The sequence below is a fragment of the Gymnogyps californianus genome, chromosome 20, assembly GCF_018139145.2.
Source record: "Gymnogyps californianus isolate 813 chromosome 20, ASM1813914v2, whole genome shotgun sequence".
In the NCBI taxonomy this organism is placed as follows: domain Eukaryota; kingdom Metazoa; phylum Chordata; class Aves; order Accipitriformes; family Cathartidae; genus Gymnogyps; species Gymnogyps californianus.
In genome coordinates, this window is record NC_059490.1 from 2,599,073 (window position 1) to 2,617,501 (window position 18,429).

General features: G+C 44.2%; 1 long non-coding RNA gene across 1 annotated transcript; it reads right to left on the reverse strand.

Annotated features, from left to right (window-relative positions):
- Positions 1–3,972: 3,972 nt before the first annotated feature.
- Positions 3,973–8,332, reverse strand: LOC127024501 (uncharacterized). The gene is made up of 3 exons (XR_007767560.1): positions 8,217–8,332; positions 6,068–6,190; positions 3,973–4,003 (listed from the first exon to the last, which is right to left on the reverse strand). It is a non-coding gene; the product is annotated as an uncharacterized LOC127024501 (long non-coding RNA).
- Positions 8,333–18,429: the final 10,097 nt, after the last annotated feature.

The window sequence follows — 18,429 nt, forward strand, 5'->3', positions numbered from 1 at the left end:
CATGTAAGCTCAGCATCTCCCTCAAAAGCCTGACTGCAATGAGTAAAGTCAATAAAATTTATGCAACGCAAAATTTCACTGACCTTTAGAAGAAAACAAGCTAAGGAAAAACAAAACACATCAATAGAACAGACTGGGAAAAACACAGCATTTCTGCCATTTCCCTCCTCTTGGTATTTTTCACTGGGGACATGGTCAAAACACTTTAAAAATTCAGTCTTTCAAACTTCCTAAAAAATGTTAGAACATTGAGAACTAATGAGAATTTTAGTGGTTACAGATTTTGCCTACAGATCTCGAAAGGACTCAAGACCTTCTGGCTATAGACGCATAACATGGAGATCTTCGTGTGAAACAAGCCACACGCAAGTGGTAAACATCCCGAATTCCCAGAAAGAGTACAAAACAAGCCACACGCAAGTCACCAAACCCGATCATCTCCCACCTGAGCGGCAATGTGTTGGGCACAGCGTTCACATCGTGCCCTATTGCAAAGCCAATTGTGAAGCCCATCCATGAAAATATTAGAGACATTCGGTGCTTCTTCTGAATGCCAGTTGTGCAGTGCTATAATAATGATTACATTTCAGGCCCGACACAGAACTGAATCAGACCTGCTTGATGCCACCGGAGGAGCTGATGGAAGCTTTAACACTTTGAGGAGAGTTCAAGACGATTTTACGGAAGCACGCCTTGGGGAAATTGAAATGTCAAGCATAATTTGGCACTTGAAACATGAAGGAGAGAGGCTTTTCATTTGTTTTCATCTGCATCTTCCCCTCCTCTGAACTGTACATGCTCCATTTCCCACTCTTCCCTAAGCTTTCATTAGGCAATGCTGAAATCTGCTGGATTTGAGGAATCTCCAAGGATAAACAAGTATCTGGCATTAACCTGCTCTGTAAAAGTCAATTTGACATGTCTCACTATTCTTCCATTCTTGTTAGGGAAACTAGTCCAAAACAAGCTTTTCCCCTGTTATCTATCTTTTCCCATCCATTCGTTTGATCTTTCATGTAAGACTAGAGGATTACTGCTCACTAGTCCAATTCTTAATAGATACGGGTTCACTTGAAAAAAAATTTTAAAAAAAATAGGCTTTTGATCTAGGTTTCAGTCTCAGACCTGGTCCCTGGGATTGCAGACACTCAAACCAGCAGCAGCGCTGCTTCAGCTGGGTCTTCGCAGGCAGCAGGCAGGCAGGGGGCAGTCGGAAAGACTGGCAAACAAGTGAATTTGCTCTCCCCCTAAAATAGAAGCGCTCTCATAGCTGTCAGCATGAGAAGTAACAACAGGAGTTGGCAAACAGGCCTCTGCTAGGTGCAGCTCCTGGGAATGCTGATAATGTGTTCTTGGGAGATAAATTTTTAATTCTCCCCACCATCTGAGTAATTTCTGGTGAGACAGAGCACAGAGCCCCACAACACTCCGAATCTTTCCCACAAGGATTTTCCATGAGGCAATGCTTGCTTGCTGTATGGGGAATTTCTTGCACCAACTTCGCAATTTTAACTGAAGTTCATTTTTAGAGAAGAGTCAAAAGAGCTTTCGATATTGTAGAAATACATTAATTTCTGATATCGTAGTAACTTCCTTAAAAATATACTCATTGCATATCCATCATAAGACATAACTTAGCATAAGAAACAGAGTCACACCAATATGAAACATTTCAACTTTGTAAAGAAAAGAGTTTCAATCCACTTGAAACATGGTTTTAGTTTAGAGGGTTTGGGACTGTCATTTTTCAGGAAATTTTTGTTTAAATGTTCAAATTTTTTGGCATGAGGATAAAAGGGGCTTTTAAGAATTCCCTATAAAGTAAAAAAATCCATTTACTACAAGCCTTGGAAGTAACCTTAAGTGACCAATACCATTTTCATCTTTGACAAGGAGCTGCAAGGTACAGCACACGTAGTGTGAAATCCTGGCTGAGTTTTGCCTAAAAACAGAGGCAGTAACACCAGCAAATTTTCCTTTTAGCTCAACAGGACAATTTTAGGAAGTGTCACCTAAAAGCCCCCTTGAAAAGCCCCTTCAGCAGCACCTGAGCAGCCCTCCTCATCTGGGGGTGCTTGCTCCATCAAATGACCGCTGGTTTTGCGTGGCTCGAGCTGCAGGAGTGAATTATTCCAGGGCTACCCTGTGTCACTGGATGCAGAGGCTTTCCACTGATGACTAATTTATGTCAGTGAAAGTGGATTGGATTTGAAACAAAACCCATTGATTTTACATCACTACTTCACACTAGCCCTGCCACCAGAATTAATGCACAGCAAATGAAACCGGGGCTCCTCGGTCCTCTCTTGGCAGGAGAACGAGGCAGAGCTGTCACTCCCCGCATGCTGGGGCTCTCCTTCATCCTTGCTGGCAGCTGCCAGAGAAATAGCAGTTTTAGGGTGGTGCACAGCAGGCTGAAACCCCAAACCTGGGCTTCATATATCATCCTGCCACAGATGGCAACCCACTTTGGCAGCAGCTCGGAGAAGCACCGAGCATTTGCCTAAGTCCTACCAAAACCAATGTTTCAGGGTGTTTCTGGAAATTAGCAGCATGCAAAACCAGCAGCAATGACTTAGCACGGACCCCTGCATGTATGAGAAACGCCTGTGAGAGCCCTTCTGCAGGACAGAGAGAAATGGAAGGATGTGAGGTCCCTGCGCTGCCTCACCTGACAGCCACCACCCCCCTGCTACGGTTTCCTGCATGGTGGGGAAAAAGCGTTTCTCTCTGCGAGGCAGCAGGTTGTTTTACGCAAGGAAAAAAAAAAAAGTCTTCTGGGTATCATTGGCAGGAACGGCCCTGGATTCAGTGCTTCATGGCTGTCTCGTGAAAGGGAAAAAATATAACCCACTTCACTGGTTAAGGAGTGTATTCCTCCTTGTGGGTGGATAAGATATCTCTCAAGTGAATGACTCTAGTATTTATTATGTCAGATTATACCACTTCAGTTACTAGTTCAGATTATAACAAAACTGGAAAAACAACCACTTATTAGATATTAATTTTATCTTACAGATTCTATTGTAAATGGGATACAGGCCCCAATGTATATACGACAATCCTTAAAATAGCTCCATCTAAATGCAAATGTGGACCTCTGCCTAACACAGAGCAGAAAGCCTTCCCATTAACACGCCAAGAGATAGGGGAATTAATTTAATGCTTAAAAATTCCTAGGGATAAGAGGAATTTCTTCTGTTCATATCTAGCATCATTTTCTCTTCATGACCAAAGCACCCATAATATGATAATTTTTACCTTTCTCGAGCTTACTGAGGGAAAAGGCAGTACAATCTCTCTCTAGAAATTACTTTACGGGCTGCACTCTCTTGACCAAAGTGCAGGTATGTGTACCCTCGGTAAGGGATGCCCAGGGAAAGACAAAAGATGAAGATGACTACAGTGCAGGAAGGTTGTTGGGATTCAATTACTTGTCTTTGCAAACTAATCAAAAGCAGAGATAGCTCTTCACAGCGTTCATCTCTCACCAGCATCTTCTGCTCTACCTGCTCCTCTAAGCCCATCAAACACAGGGGGCTCACTCCGTATCTACCATATATACACACACACACAGAGTGTGAGATACTGATTTCTCTTTGGAGGACTTTAGTGATCACCCAGTGGCACGTGGAAGGTGCTGGCCTCCACTACAGTTACTATACATGCTGTACCCGCAGACATACGTGGCCTGGAAAGCAAGACACAGCTATGTCTCCAAGGCCTAGCGTAAGCACAGCTGCTTTAGTGCCACAGGCTCATGGTGCCCAGCATGCCCCCGTTGCAGTTCCCAGCCTGAGGGTATGGCAGGACAGAGGGGAAGGATGTTGGTCTGGCTGTTCTCTGAAACAGAAGCGTGCCATGGGGAACTGTTCTCTGCAAACGCATCTCCATTTTGATTCGCAGGTGCCAGGCAGCAGCAGGCAGAAAACTGACACGCAGTCAGCTTTGCTGCCTTCTGCTCCATTGTGGGAACTAAATTCTTCGAAGTAACTATATCCATCTGTATCAAAAAAGCACACAGTACATGGCAAATGTATCTCTTTTTTTTCAATATTTATGAAACTTCGCTAACTGCTTTTGTTAAACTTGGTGCCTTTCCACCAAAATGTATGTAATCCAAATTTGCTCTGCAAGAGTATTTTCAGGGGAGAAAAAAAAAAAAAAAGGAAGATTCATGCACTGACTTGCACATGCATCTCAGTAGGAAGAAGCATCCACCTTAGTATGCACACCATGAGGGTCTGGAACAGACATCTCGGAAGCCACAAGACTAGAAACCACCATGTCCAGATGTAGAAACATCATCATGCAAAAGCTGGACAAGTGAAAGAAATATTCAGGCCACTTCCAACAGACTTGTACCCTGAAGTATGTCTCTTTCTCTAAATCAGTTCAGAAACCAAACACATTAATGCCAACGAGCTTGTGTTGATGTGAACGATAAGTTACTGTTGTACTGACACAGAAGCAGCAGCGAGTTACATCTCTGCAGGTTTGCTTTTGGATTGGTCTCACAAGTCACAGGTTGAACTTACCCAAAAAACGCCTAGAGCAGTGCACTTGGGCAAGGAACTGATGTGTTTCTGCTCTCTGAGGTGTGTTTTACATCACACAGCACTTCCCATTCATTTCTTGGGGTTGTTCTTATTTTCTGTGCCCATGCTGAACACGATTGGCTACTGAATTGCTCCAAAGGTTACAGCTAGGAGCTCTGCAAGGGTGCCAGAGCTAGCTCCTCTCATAAATATGTACATATTTTCAGAGTAATGAAGAAATTTCTTAAGCTGTTTTCTCTCTGGACCTTGTCCTGCCAGTGCTGTGTATTTTCTGTGCAAGAACTCAGCGGCTGGGTCTTCTGTGATTAATAATTTGCAAGATAATGCCCTAAATGGCATAAGAAAAAAAAAAAAGATAACTCTTATGGCAAACGGATGTGCCTCAATTTAGGGAACTCGACAGCTCCCTGAGTACAGAGTCAATGTTGCTGAGTGTGGAGTTTCCTTTGGCAAGGCTAATGGGTCTGGCCTGGCTTTGATCATCAGCAACATATAATAGTGATTTAAAGAGACTTGTGAAATTTGGGAAATGAAAGACTCATTGCAGCTGTAAACTGATGAAGAGACCACTATAGCCTGAAAAGATGGTGTAAAACTCTACACATAAGTCACTGCCATAAAAACATCATTTTCCCCAAACAGCTTTTGTTACTTCATGAAATACAGCACTTTCCGATGTATTCCTGTAATCTATAAAAGCTTTATGAAATATTGACATTACTGGCATTACTGATATTCCCATAGTAATTATCTTCCATAATAATTAAACAATATAGCACAAAATCTGGTGAGGTTGGCTCCTGATAACTAACCTTTTAGACTTAATTTACTTTCTACTCTTTCAGAAACAAACATCTCCTTTTAGAGTCTAAAAATTACTGTTCTTCAAAATGTTCACTGGACTTTATATTAACGAGGACATTATGTGAAAGCAGGATTCTAGTTTCTCTGGGGCTTAGGTTTTTTTCCTTTCAACTATTTATTTAGCTCAAATTACATCAAATTATGAACTAAAATTGAAGATTGTACTCAATTTTATACTTGTTGAGGATCTGTTTTTCTAAATGGGAAGCTACTGTGGAAATCCTCCCTGACCCCTGTATTACAAACACTTGCTTTGCAACACACAGGAATCTGGCCTCTCCCCATTCTCCTCAGTTTTGGGCCTCAGGGATTCCAGGTTTGGCTCTGCTGTGGAGTCAAAAAATATAATGTAAAGCCTTTCAAATAGTCATTGCAAAGCACTCCAGTTTTACTAACAAGAACTCTTATTTATACCCAGGATCTAAGCTTGAAGGGATCTTGAAACATCAGAAGTAGTTGGTGAGAGCTTGAGACATTTTCAATGAGATGTGGGAGATAAAAAGAAGATACAGGAAAACCACAGGATAAAAGCTAAAGGAGAAAAGTAATCCCCAAAATAGCTCTGTTGGAGTGTTCTTCTGGAAGAGTTATTATACTGTTCAGTATGGCAAAACATCAAAGAGGGAATATTTCAACCAAATTACTTGTGAGCTGAATTTCTCATCTTCTTCCAGATCATCACAACTTGCTGGTTTTCTTAACGTCGCCTTATGGTCAAACATGGAAGCGTAAGGCTCAACAGGAGAGGGCTTTCTTGTGCACCCAACCTAGGCAACACGGGGACAGAAGCAGAACTGTTATTTATGCAGCTGCCCTTCCCCAGAAATACTGCTACTCCACTCCTAGCCACATATCACTATTCCCTGTAGCATTTTGAACACTGGCATTTTCCTCTGCAAGGGGTTTCCCTCTTCTTCCCATTTGCACGCACATATGGGCCCCAGTTCAGTAGCGAGTTTGTGCAAGAATCTACCTCCAGTGCCCTCCAAGTCTCACCGATACCTGTTGGACTGTCAATGGACCTTTTGTCATGGACCTTTGCTGGCTCCAGGCCTTGGTGAGGAACTGGCCAAACTGTCATAAATAGGATTGTCCTCTATTGCTAAAGATCAGTGGTGTTTTATTTATTTCAAGAAGTTCTAGTTGTGGCTTTAAGCATGTGATATTATGGGTGAAGCTAAGAAAGCAATTTCAGATTATAGCCCAGGACATTTTCGGAAGTGGACTTAAACAGCTTTTCACCAGTGCAAATCCCACCTCTTTGCATTCATGTTTCCTCCTTGTTCCCCCCCACTGCCTCTCTCTCTCTCACATACCCCTCCACTCATAGAGCAAGTCCTTGAGATTAACCACAATATGATTACATTTTAATTGAGGCCAGCTTAGTGTGGGGACATCCTTTTAACTCAGGAGGCCTCAATTCCACAGAACCATAATGAACTAATAATGAATGTGCTAAAGTCATTAAATCAAAATTCATAAAAGGGTGAATATTGCTTTCTTTTATAACAAAGCAATTAAAATCCCATATACTATAATAGACACTACTAAGGTGCACTAAGTGTTCTTTAAGGAGGTTAGTGTTTAATGCCACCACACACAAATTTGAGGATCTTTTCAAAATAGGACTGCTACACTATTAATAGATGATCAGAACTCTTTTCATGTCTTCTTTGGTTCAGCATTATTGCCTGCTTTAAGAAATACTGGCATGATTTCATTAGCAGGTTTTGTAGAATAGTTAGTTATAATAAATCATGACTTGCAGTATAAGTAAGCAACTTTCAAGCAGTGAACCATGGTACCACTACAGCTATGCTACTTTGCGATTTAGGTTCTTTCACTGTTCCTTTCATCATGACATCCCCTTCCCATCTCTCATGCTCTGTTCCTTGGGGGTTAACAGCCTCAATTTACGGTAGCAGAGAAAGCATGCGATGGCTACGTCTGACTTTGCAAGTCAGGCCTGGCTAGGGGAAGAGTACTCCAGAAAAATGCATGTCCGTATTTATCACCACCTGCCTCTTCATGTGGTCTTTGCTCCAAGGAAAAGGCAAGTGAGAAGCCCTGGATTATTTTAAACATGGACCTCATTGCCACAGGTATTGGAAAGCCAATGGTTATATGTGGACTCAGAGAGGGAAAAGGTCAATTAACAGACAGGTCTTTAGCTGCGTGTTAACCATGATGGTCTGGACACATCTTTTGGTTCACCTGGTCCCTAACACGCTGCTCAGAGGGAGCACATGGTGTGTGCTAGGGAAGGACTGCTATGCAGAAGCACACGACTGGAAGCAGTGCCTGAGTCATCACAGCCAGATCCTCACAGTGCCCAAACCAGGGCAGGCTCAGAGCGGTGTACGTGAGGCCTTGGTCCCTCTCCCCTTGGCCCTGCCACAAAATACTCCCCAGCTCCTGGCTCTACTTATTTCTGCTCAGCCCTTGCAAAGTGGCCACTGTTGAAGACAGACCCTTGGGAGAGTTGGACTCCTCAATACCTGCACACCAAAGATCCCTGCTGCCCAAAGCTCATGTTCCCAACTAGAAGAGCCCCTTCCCTGAAGGGCTACAATCCACCCATGCAATGGCTGAGATAAAAGAAGAGGCACAAAGCATGTCGGATCAGATAAACCAGTCAGCAGCAAACCAGAAACATCACCAACCCTATGCTAGTGCCAGCTGTGCCAGACCTCGTCATCTCCTGGAGGCCTTTGGCCTCCGTTCAGGAAAAAAAATCATTATTGCATGCCAAATGGCTGAGATCTAAACACAAGACAGTTTACTGTTACTCACAAATTCACACAAGCAACAAATGTTCTTCCTTTTAATGACACAGTCACAGAAATCCAAGACTTTGAAGACTGCTCAGGAAGAGAGACCGACGGAAAGCGCATCCCAGGGCAGGCAGGCATGTGTGCCTGTCTGAAAGAGAAGAACAGATTGGCAGAAAAAGAATTATTAAATAGTACATGGTGGAGTAGGGGATTATCTGGAGAACACGATATAACAGCAGACAGATTAAAGGAACACTAAATATTTATTACAAAGTCCTTCATATCATATGCAATAATACATGCCATAGCTGCTACTGAATAATACAGGCAAGAGCCAGTTGCTAAGATTGCTCTCTGAGTTGGATAAAATAGAATTAGAGACTTTTATCCACTGGTGACCACGCACTGTTATACATAATAATCAAAATCACTCAGAAAAGAGAGAGAAATAGCTCAGCGATCATTGTAACTACATGAGACAAAACACATTACATCCAGGTTACTGCGGGCCTTTGCCATTCACAGAAGGGTGGGAAGGCACCAGGCGATCGCAGTCCTGTTTCTCCTCGAATGTTGGTGCTAGTGGAAGGGACGAGCCCAAAGGGATCCAAGGACTTGAGCCCATAAAGAACCAAAACTGGGGGCTCCGGGTGAGTCCATGGGCTCTGCAACAGGCCATGAGCCAGTTTGTTGTATGCTGGCTTTAGGGTGAGGTACAGCATGCTTTAGGCACAGCCAAAATTATTCTGGTTCTGTATTTCTGTATGTGGGTCGCTACACGAGTGCATTAGCACACTGTTTAGACAGTCTGACCCTAGAGTTAGCAAGGAACAAAACATGTTATTGCAACCCAACAGTTTGTCTCACGAGCCCGTTTCTTCTGTTCCACGTGCACCAGGCCCTTTCAGCAGGCAACGGGGATGCACTCCTGGGTTCCCTGGGTAGGTTAAAAATGAATTTACTTAAATGGAAAATCTCCTTGCTGTGGCAAATTAGCCCTTGACATCGACTCATATCTAACATGTTCTACACAGGCAGGAAAAGAGAGGATTGTCAAAACAGAAGCAACCTGTCACCATGCAGCTGCTTTGCAGCTCCTTTCTAGAGCTGAGCCCCTCGTACTGGTTTCACAGCATGGCCAGAAACTGCCACCAAAAAGAGATCTCCATTTGGTTGTGTACTGGTCACCAAAACCAAAGAGGTCCTTTTCAGCTGTGGAGAAGGGGAGAAAAGGGCTTGGGAAGAACCTTTTCAGGACTGGGACTTTCTAACCAGATACAGTGATTTTTTCAGAACTACTGCACATTAGTGGGTACTATCACAGAGGTAACCAGGATGGCAGTAAGATGGAAAACACCACAACCTGTGTGTAGCGGCACCACAATACTACTGAGGATATCCTGCGAGCAGCTCCTCCCGCCGTAGGGCAGCATCGTGCAGCAGTACCGACAGAGCTGTGCCGATTCACGCAGCCTGAGCCGGACGCCGTGGCACACCGAGTGCAGACTGGCTACACCCCGGCCTGCCAACATAAGCCATAACAGTTAAAATTAAAGGGCCAGGTTCTCTGCTGGCTCAATTCCACAGATAGAATCTGGTTTATTGGCATTTAGAAGAGTAAACTTTCCCCTCTTGGAGTGCTATTCCCCTATATACTTTTGGAGGTTTTGCACAGGCGGTTCCCACTGGCACCGGCAGAAATTACCCAGAGCAATCCACCATGAACTGAGAGAGTGCAGATCCCTAGGAGCATTGTATTTCTTAGTTTCTCATACATACCGAGGAGAGCATAGCCGATTCACCGCAGGAAACCCAGGTGCTGAATTCATCTAACAAGCTGCTTAAAACTCTAAACAGATGTTTCTGTGTCTTTCCTGCTTCTTGAGCAGTCTGTGTGGAAGCACCAGCAGATTTACAATAGAGCAGATGCATGAACCATACACGCTTTAATATCAAGGCCTGAGTCACTGGAAAATGGTTTATGACTACTGTGTGTGCATATAATTTGAGCAATGTGCCGTAGGGATATAAGATCAATCTTGTCCGTAATGGAAATGTAGATTGACCAGGCTAGAGCCAGAGTGGAGGTAGCAAAATTCACACTGAAACTGAAAATTATACCTGTCTTGGTATGTTCCCTGCTCCTGCAATGACTCATGAAAATGTAGATTGGGTATTTAGGCTGAATTTCATCCAGTGCCCGGAAATGTGTACAAAACAACTCATTGATTTCAATGGATATTTTATCAGGGTCCTTAACTTTCCAAAGATTATGGAAGGATCATAGATAGACCAGTAAACACACTGAGAGCTATTAGAGCCTGGAAAAGCTAATTCTCACTAACACTACCTCTTCTTTTATACTCCCAGAGCAGTGAAAATGTGCCTCAGTGTCCACAATTTCTGACTGCAGCATCACCAAGCCCCACAGTCCCCCCCAACAGTCACAAAACTGATTTGAAGAGCAGACACGATTTAAATAAACATTCCCAGAATTACTGCATTTTCCTGGTGTTTCCTGACCCTTTAGGATTAACTACTTGCAACTTTTTTTTTTTTTTTTAAACACAAACTACTACTTCATAGGAAAAAGTGAACTCTGATATTCTGATGTGTTCAGATAACTTCAGAAACTGAGCTTTAATGAGAAATATTAGTATCAGACTTCTAGGTTAGAGGAGGTGAATCCCACCTGAGATGACAACAGTCCCAATAGTTGCACCATGGCATTGGGATAGGATACACACACGGGGTCCCAGGTCGTCCAGCGAATTGGCCTTCGCATGCCTTTCTTGGCTTCCTTGTTCATAAAGCTGGACCTCCTGGACTGTTATGATTATTCAAATGCTTTAACAGTGGTTCTTAAGGTGACTAGGACACAATCACAGTTGGAATTTAAAAATTTAATTTCCCCCCTCACCCCGCAATCTGTCCATGGATCAAGACATGCAATGAGGATGAGCCTTTACAATATCATCCTGATACTGTAAAAAATTGGTTTCAAGGAAATGGTGGAGGTTGAAGTCCAAAGGAGGTGGAGGTTGAAGTCCCAAAGACTCAAAGCTTCTGAAGGTGTGGAGCACCTGAACATGTGGTCTTCTAGGCGGGTATGTCCCAAATTACTGCCTCTGCTGGAAGAAAGCATATTGACCACAAGGACCAGAGAATCCTCAAGGAGAGTTTCACAAGCATCAAGCACACTGACGCCCAAGAACCACTTGTTTAATACACACAAGACAGACTTATTTTCTCAGGTAATGCGTGATAATAGCCAGTTATTAATCCTTTCAACTCTAAATTGGATTTTCTAGGTATCATAGACATCGCTGACAGGGAAGTCACTGAAGCCTGGCACTAGAGACTGCAGGAGAAACCCTGCTCTCATGGCAGTGCAGGGGAATTCTGTCCCTGCCTCTCACGAGGACATGATTTCACCTCCCCATGTGAGCTGCAGAGATTTCTACCAACTGGTCATGTCAGGGTTACCATTTCAAAGACTTTTTTACGTCAGATATCCCAGGACATTTATAAAGTTAGGAAGAGATTCACAGCAAGCAATGGAGACCTCTACTTCAGTTAAGTGCTTATTTATACCCACTGCATTTCACATGTTGCACTTCCTGATGAAATGTGTTCCATTATTTCTGAAATATTAAACATGAAAAGCAGAGCTATAATGTATGAATTATACAGTGTTGCAAAAGCTATTATCATGTCCAGTTTTTTTGGCATTTCAATGTATGAATATTATACCAAGGAGCTTTTATACTAATGGATAATTGCCTGCAGTGCGCACTTAATCTTTGTCCACTTCAGTTGACCTGGTAGTGCTACCTACATACATCAAACATCAATTCGTCCAAATTGGCAACATAGGAAAGGCATGTGGCCAAATTCCTTCTCTTCTGCAAAGCTCAACTCTACAGGATTTGAATAGTGATACAAAGGAGAACCCATGCCACTTAGACTAATTGGGCTAGATCCTCAGTTAGCCCATTCTACTTATGCCAGGGGAGGTATCCTAAATTTAGGTTAACAGTTAAGCAGACACCATAAAAAGCTGGTTATTGGACCCAGGCAGATTCCAATTAACTGCCAGTAAACAATCTCACCTGATGTAACACACTTTTACTCTATCAAACGTGAAGCTTCTTTGGGGGGGAAAGAAAAACAAAACAAAACTGCGTTTCATAAAGACAGTGCACATTCTCTTCTATGTGTAGAAAAGCCACGCTGACCTCCGTGCTCCAGGGAAAGAAAAATATGTCCCTTAAACTTTCAGAGAAAGAAAAGCTGGTAGGCTGCTAGAAATAGCCATTTGCTCCACTCCAACTCTTACACCTGTGCTCCACGAGAAGTGAGACACTGAAGTTCATCCTTGGCTTGGCAGTACACATGTGCGAGACATGGCCAAGCAGGAGACCAGGCCATATAGAGATCAGGCCATGCTGACCCCTGCTAACTCTTTGCAGGGAGGAGCAAGACCTTTCTTTGCTCTGTATTCTCTGACTTCTGCCATGTCACATAGTCCCTGACTTCTTACAGGAAATTTGATTTCAGTGATTATCAAGCACCTGAATTCCTTTGTTCACACTTTTACTCCTGACCTGGAGGCTACTCCCACCTCCTCACCTGGACAATAGACACGATGCCACCCCTTAGCCTTGCTGCAGCATCACACAAGCTGTTTCACTGGAGACTAATGTTCAAGAGCTCAAGTATCACAATAACAGGACCAAACGCTAAACAGAAAAAGTGATTTATCTCAGACAGGGAGAAGAGTAAGTCTATATAACTCTTAGAAAGTGGTCCCGGGAGCAGCTCCTTAAAGAGCTAGCAGACTATTCACGTAGGAGTTGGGAGGGCAGCTGCACTATCTGATTTGCTAATGTAGAGATAGTCCAAGTACACTCAACAACTCCATCGTATAGCTTGGCATACACCAGAGTCAAATTCATCTCACTGGTCGAAGTTCCTGAAGTACAAGTGAGCTGCCTTGGCTCCCTTTACAGCCAGTAGAGCCCAAGGAAGCCCCACAGGGCAGTTCAACCTATCTTACAGCCACTGGGTAAACTGAACCCTGGAGGGGCCTGTTTTTCTCCATCAATTATAAAGGGACACTAAATGGCTCCTTACAGTAGATAAGTCATTACAGACATCCTCTGGCTGTGCAGACAGCTTTGCACAGGCAGCGAGCCTTGCTCTGCAGCCAGACTAGAGATCCCCCCAAAGTGCCATGCAGACACAATGGAGAAAACAGGAGCTGAGAGAAAAGAAATACATCTGTCCAGTATCAGTACAGCAGCGTCCAGAAGCCTTTCTGCAGACAGAGGCTTTCAGTAATGAGAAGCAACCACAGATAACTGACAGCCAGAAGAGCTCTCCTGCTGCCTGAGCGCTGTTTCAGGATGGTAGCTGGCATCTGCAAGAAGGCAAAAAGCTCATGCTCTGCCTCTCTCCTCAAAGGTCTCATGGCTTCCTACCGACCCCTGGTTAGCTCTGGTTGGCTCACATGGGGCAGCATTTGAGAGGCTGATGAAGGTGACAGATGAGCCCAGAACTGGCCCCATGCCGAGGGGTGTAGCGCGGTACACCGGGCAGCACACTTGCCATTACGTCTGAGGATGTTCTGCCTGGCCAAACCTGTCATGCAGAATCACTTACATGTCTCCCCTGCTTTTGTATTCAGCAGGGAACTGTTTTCTTCATTTAAAAGGCTGGGTAACGTGCTGCTGCTAAAGTGCATTTGTGATGCAGCAGAGTTCACCTTTCTTCTGTGCTATCTCTTGCAAGAGGAGCACGGTGTCTTCCTCGGCAAGTTCAGTAGGGCTGTGCTCGCCGAACGCTCAGCTCCTCTAGGCCAGGCGTCGTAGCGTGCTCCCAGGAGCGCACTTAGAGACTAGGGGACACAAAGCATGCACTTTCAGCTCCACACAATGCTGGTTGAGATCTACATTCCTAGTGTTATCTTTGCACTCTCATGAAGTGCAATTACCTCCTCATTTTGCAGCTCTTTGTGGCCATTTAATCTCTCCCATTTTGTTTCTGACATCTCCAATAATCCAACCCTGACACTCCTTATAGATACTGCAATTACAATACAGAGCAGCTCTTGACAGGATGAGTTGTATTTTGCCTCCTTCCTGTAACGCTCAAGCCACCAGGCATGGCTACATGAAATGGCAAAAGAAACCATCACTGGCGATTTATATAGGTCCCCAGGAGATAGTGACAGTGCTATATATCTGTCTTAGCCAATTAAATGTCTGGAAGCTACCCAGAATAGGCCAGCCGAGGTAGAATTTACATGTGTTTCTGTTTTCAGTAATAACTCAGCTGTGATTTTCCCTTTCTTTCCTTATAGTTAGGTCAGAGACTTTGCTCTTGCTACTCTCCTGCCTTCCCACCCCATGTCATGCACTCTGCAACTGGGGGAACTAGTCCTCAGGTTTTGACATGCCCATGATGGTGGGGAGCACAGTGCAAGACATCAGAAGCAGAACAGTTCCCAAAATAGCCTTGACAAATGGGCTTTTTGCTTCAGTCATCACAGAAATTGGCCAAGGAATTAGCAATACCTTCTGACTGATCCTGAGGATAATTAGCTTGCAGAAAACATCTCCACACAATGCAAGGCAACATCAGATATTCTTCGCTACTCTCCCAGCTCCCGATATATGCTGGGCTGTGTCATATTTCCCCTTTTTCCTTGGCCAAGAAACTAGAACCTCCAGTTGCTCCAGCAGAATCCAAAGGGACCATATTGGCTGACCTGAAAAACTGAATGGGCTTCATGGTAACGCTGACAGCTAATGTATTAAGGCCTTGCATCTTCCTTATGCCATTTGCAGCAAAACCTAAGCCGAGCAAGTACATACACAGATTCAAATATAATGGGTTTCCTGATCTCTGCTGTCAGTTAATCCCTAGCTAAGGTGAGATCTCAGAAATAATTGGATCCTTCCAGAACAGGTTTGATTTGTAAGAGGGCTAAAGGATGTAGGCATTCTACTGCCATTGAGTTTGTTTACACCTTATTTATATAACATTAATCCCATGCTTTGGGACTTCTAGTTACCTGCAGGAATCAGGAGGGATTATTTTCCCCTGCTGGTGCACAACTTGCCTTTTCAGCTGCCTCCGCATTTTCTGGCTCTCCTCCAAAGTGGTCAGTTTTAAACTCATCCTCAAACCTGGAGTAATGCAAAACTCATTTCTACATAACGTGTAGGACCTGTAGCAAGACGAATCTCAGCCTTCAGCACCACCAGTCCCTGCAGAGCACCATGCTGGAGTTGGCCCTGGCCTTGGTACTTGCTGAGAACCAAAGGGACTCTAAGAGAAGACATCACACCTCGCCTTACATGCCCCAGCCAGTTCCCTCTGCACGAGGGAGCTGCAGACAGGGGTTAAAGACATCTTTTGGAGGGGTTCAAGGAAGGATTCTCTCCTGCAGCTCAGAAGAGGTGTGGGGACGTGTGGCTGATGAGGAGCTGGAAGAAGAGGCAGAGCCTAACATCTGTTTCTCAGCCAAGCAGTCCCGCTCTCTTCAGGTGACCTTGAACATGTGCCATCAGCAGCACACTTGGAAAATCCACTCTGCAGTGAGGATAATTAAACCAACCCACCTCACAGGTGTTGGGGAGGCTTCTCCTCCACAGTGATTTGTGACTGTCATAGCACAGCGTATGTGCAACGAGGGAGTAGGATTTGTGTAAGAGGAGCTCAGCTGAGATTAGCACCTCCAGGGCCCCATCCAAGCCAAGGATAAGGGAGCATGCCTGCTTTTGGGAATATCTAATCCAAGACGACAGGGCTCCTAACAAACAGAAAAAAGAAACCCATTACCCTACCTGTATCTTCACAGAAGGTATCTTAATAGATGCAGTGACATTAGGGTGATCGTTTTTTCTTTTGTAGTGGTAAATGTAGCAGTGTACTTGTCTGTGTTCCTTAAAATCAGGCTAAGTATTATTTTTGAGGAGCTAATGAGTAGATACTTGTGGCATATACTGAAGATGCAAAGAACGTATAGAGCTAGCGTGTATTAAGGAAACCTCACACGACCACATTAATCTTCAGAGGGATGTATGTATACTAGATGTATTTGTTGCCAATATTATGACTGGACTAGTTATACCAGTGTGAAGTTTGCTTTCTTCTCACCCTCATTATAGTTCAACAAACTAATCCCTTTATTGATGATATAATGTGCATCCTGGTGCTAACAAATTATTTTCTGTGTGCAATTGATTGCTGCTGCTGTAATCGCTACACACAAATATCTGCTGTATCATTGCGCTGTAGAAAAATGTGCTTTCCAGCAAGATTATATAGAGTAATAGTGTGATTATTCAGCTTCTATAAAGTTATCTATCTGCTTAACCTGTGCAGCCTTTACAGCAGGTTTATACAGATATGCTTCAGAAATTTATCCACCTACACTTTGTAAAACACCTTGTTAAACCACCTTCCATCTCAGCCTGAGGATGAACTTCCAACTACATCACAGAGAGGGCTGTGTCTAAGAGTAATTGCTTAATTTAGGAGAACCAGCCAGCTTCCCTTTTTAATGGTATTACTCTTCCAAAGTGCATTTCACACAGGTAAATGTCACAAATCAGCAGCTCTGTGGACTGGCCTCCTCACCTGAATACAAGCCTGGTAAAAGGAGCAGCACAGGCTTCCTCTGTGATTGAAATCTGCGCTCAGTTGAAGGTAATTTGCCCCCTACATCAATTCAGATCTCAAGTTTTATACTGGGACGATGGACAAGGTGTACAAATTAATGAGTCACTGCATCTACAGGCTCTTGTCCGCTAGGACCATGTCAGCATTCCCAAGTGCACCCCACAGCCCTTTCAGATGCTTTTGTCCCGCTACCCCAAAAGAGTGGGTACTCCCAGCCTGCTGGTCAATATTTGGCCCAAGGGGAGAATTAAAGGAAATAAGCAGTCCCCGGGTTTGAAGTGATGGCAACCAACCACTGACATAGCGTCCCTTGCACAGTGTCCAAGCTCACCTGCTTTGCCTGCTCCACAACGATTCTAGATAAAGAAAAATTTGCTGGTAGGAAGCATTTCTCACCAGCTCCCAAGCATAGAGGTGGATGATATCAACTTCCTAACCACGCTGGAAGCCCAGCTCTCAGGCCCACTCATAACCACTTCCCTACAGCCACAAAGCAAAAAGGCAGCTGCTCCTGCATGACATTTCTATAGATCTCCGAGGATCGGCACCTCAACTGGCAGCATCAGCACAGACAGGATGGTTTACTACAGCTGAGGATCCAGCCCCTGTTGTTTATCCTGCTCCATAAAACTGTCTTGTAAAGGTCGTTATTTGCCCTGCGTGTGTTTGTCACAAGGCCATTTTGCTCTGGTGTTTTCAGATGTGACTGATAAGCACTCGTGCCTGAAATGTTTCAGATTCACAGCCCCTAGGTATTCCCAGGTAGAACAGTTACACACCAATCAAAAGCAAATGCCTTTCAATCACAAGAAGAGAAATGTTTCTGCTGCCTTATGCACAATTATGTGCTCAACTTATGAACAACTCTGAAGCTCCTGCTCCAAGACTATTGAAACCGTATGTGCCACTCGCTCAGCCACTTTCTGCTCTCTTCACAGAAAGGGAAGTGCAGGAGAACCAGTTTCACCCTTTACCACTGCAGAAACAGACATTATTTAAATCAGCTACAGCCAGAAGGATGATTTCGGCCCTGTATAAATGTAAAATATAAACCACCAATTCACCTCCAAGGTATCAAACTGAATCTGAGCCAGGATCACACAGACCCAGCAAGTCCCCCCATTCAAAATACACTTAGAAATCTACAGAACACAAGCTGTCTACTCATCGCAAAGCTGTCTCAGAAAAATCTCCCCTTTTCCTGAACCAAAGCTGTCTGCCACTGGTACCTCTACAGCTAACGGTGCCTGGGATGCCCTGCTGTGATACCCACAACCAGCCTTGCAGGAGAGAAGTCAACAACTGATCAGCATCTCCCCTGTGCAAGGCAGCCCAGTTGATAAAGATCTCATTCGTTTCTGGTTTGCCGGGGCTTGGTGCTGAGCTGCGAGCAACGCCTGCGCACATCAGCTGGCTGACCCCTCTCTCCCATCTGCCAGCGTGACCATGTGTGCCATTGGTCCAGAGTCAGCAAGCAAGGCAAAACTAGCAAAAAAACCCCTATCTACCTGCAGGTTTTTAGGTTAACTTGGCTCAATGTA